Genomic DNA, 2,972 nt, shown 5'->3' on the forward strand with positions numbered 1-2,972 from the left:
TAGTTAGTGAAGCAGGTACCAGTCATGAGTTAGCTTGTAGTCCTTTAGGATTATGAGCACAGTGTTGCATCCGTGGTACCAGACTCTGGGCATTGTACCCACTTACCTTAATTGACTAATTCCTGAAGACATCTTTTGTTCTTTTAAGGAAAATATTGCATTATTTTTCTTAGGAAAGGGGAGGTATTTTATGAGAGTTTTTATGAGGAAGATGGTCAAATGATACCTCTTTTTGAGTTATAACTAGCATTGGGACAATTGAGGTTGAGGGGAAAGGACTAACTGTCCCTTGGCCTTTTTTTACCGTGGAAATCACCATCGTGGTGTGAACCCCATTAAAGGTGGAGTTTAACTCATGTTTCACCTCCTAAAAATATGGAATGGAACTCGCGTCGTGAGCCTATCGTGAGACCTTACTGTTTTTCACAAAAAAAAGTCATAACTTTTCACTCGAGTGTCGAATTCAGGCGAAATCGGTATCGCAGGAAAGATAATTTAATTTTCTACTATTTGGTGTGTCTTAAACTATCAAATTCCACTTATAAATAAAATTATACTCATTCAAATCATAGCCTTGGAAAATCAAACACCAAAACTTGGCTGATTCTAAAGATCTTAGCTCGCCTTGCTAAGTGACTCTTATGAACATGTTTTGTACATCATAAGCTCTCATCTACCTAGGCTAATGAACATGAGACCTGCATTTAAATTTGAATTATGGGATTAGAGGTTATACACGTAGGAAAAAAGGTTCGTTTTCTAGACTAGAAACAAGTGAGGTGTTACATATGCTCATTTTCATTTTTAAGTTTTACCTGCACATGATCATGATACATAAGATTAACAACAAATCAATGAAAAACAATGATAATTTCATCTTAAAAGGCACTAAAAAATCATCAAATTGACGACATATCATAGGAGAAACAGGATCAATGTGAATGAAACAACTATCAAATTGATTTTTAAATAAAATTTATGTGAATTGTAAACATATTTATTGATGGACTTTGCAGGGTATTTTAGAAAGATTCAAATTTTGAGTTTTGTATTCCTAACCATGGTCTAAGACTTTGGAATTGAAAAATGTACTAGTTTTCTGTAAAGCAAAATGCATTTATCAAGACACAAAATATAGACAAATCAAGTTATGCATCATTTAGCAAACCAACCATATATTATGTGATCTATCAATATATAAGTGATACTTTAAGCCAAAGGTAGTCCCAACATTTGAATGTTTTACATGTATCTTGTAAGATATATCATTGCCCCCAATATATCATATCTATACTTTATAAGCAAAATAAATTTAGAAATAAAATATGAAAAGGGAAAATAAATAATATGAGTCCCACACAAGGAAATAAAACTAAATTAAACTCCCTTAGAGGTCCTCAAGTCATGGAATTCTAAAGATTACCAAGAACACCCTTTGGAAGAAGATCTTCTTTGGATTACAATAAAAGAATCCATCTAAATTTAATTCTCAATCCCACGGACAATGTTCCATACAGCTGAGGATTACGTCTTTCATTTAACCACATAAGAGATGATCCTCTATTATTGACTCGTGGCCAATAGATGCAAGGAGATCTTTTAATGGGTCAAATACTCCTATGGTACCGAGTCTCGTATGTAAGTATACATAGATTAAAGGATTTTGATTAGATCTATTTGAATTGTACTAGAGAGGAATTTGAAGCGATACGAGGTACCCAGGACTACCATAGTCTGAGATGATGACAAGTGTCGGATGACCCAACTACTTATTTTATTATCTTAAGAAATTTATTTTTCGTATAGGAAACGACTAGAAAAATGTATAACTATTGGTCCTTAGTACAATCTGTTTTTTGCCATTTGGCAAAATTCATGTAACATAAATTGGATAGTTTATAATTATAAAAATGTAAACACATAATTGTGAAACAAAATAATTAATACAAAAATTATTCCAAAAATATAAAATTCTTATGGTCAAAACCTATATGAATTCCCAGCATAATTGCCATTCTATAATGATTATTTTTGAAAAGTCAAAAGCATCATAACTTTATGAGGAACAAAAATTATTTGATAATCATAATCTAGGTAATGGTTTAAGTTATCTTAAAAAGGTATTGGAAATATTAAATAATTCACAAAGTGTATTCTGACAATTTCAACTTACTTTGCTAACATTGAAAAATCTGTTAACTCATAAAAATCATAATTAAAAATGAATCGATTTAATCTAGAACTTAAATATTCTAACTTGCTCTAAATAATGAAATAAATTAAAGGTCGAAGTTTCAAAATAATTCTTATTCTATAATTTATCCGAGTCAAGATTTTGAGTTAAATAATCAACCCAACATTTTTAATGTGGATTTGAATCTCGTTAATGACTATGAAGGGACTCAAGAAATTTCTCATGTCGTTCTATAAGCTTAAGGTATTGTAAAAGGAATTTGTTCTTGGATGAATTATTTAGAAATATTTCAAGTGGCTCTAGCCAAATAACAATCGACTAATCAATGAGAATTCATCTATGTGAAATAAAGGTACTACGCATTTAAATAAACAAGATATAGTAAAAATAGAGCAACGAATAATAACGTGTATATACTATATTCTAAAAATTACACAAAGCCACAACTTAAATATCACTTATTACATAAAACCTCAACTCTCAGATCATCTTACAAAAATGTAAATTTTTTTAATTTGTTTCTCTAAAATACATATGCATAACTTTATTAATTTTGGTATAGCTTGTTTTCCTTGAAAGAAGCCTAAAATCAAGGATTCATTATGTAGAAGTTATCATTTTTGCATTCCTTATCACGTTTAATTCAAACTTTTACTCAATTGCATTCAATTCTAAAAGAAATATTATTTTCAACAATCTGTAATTTTTAAGATCTAAGGGTTTTGTTTTACTTTAACAAAAAATAATAGATACTGATTGAATAATTTCTTGCATGTTG

Source organism: Capsicum annuum, chromosome 11 (genome assembly GCF_002878395.1).
Source record: "Capsicum annuum cultivar UCD-10X-F1 chromosome 11, UCD10Xv1.1, whole genome shotgun sequence".
Classification (NCBI taxonomy): domain Eukaryota; kingdom Viridiplantae; phylum Streptophyta; class Magnoliopsida; order Solanales; family Solanaceae; genus Capsicum; species Capsicum annuum.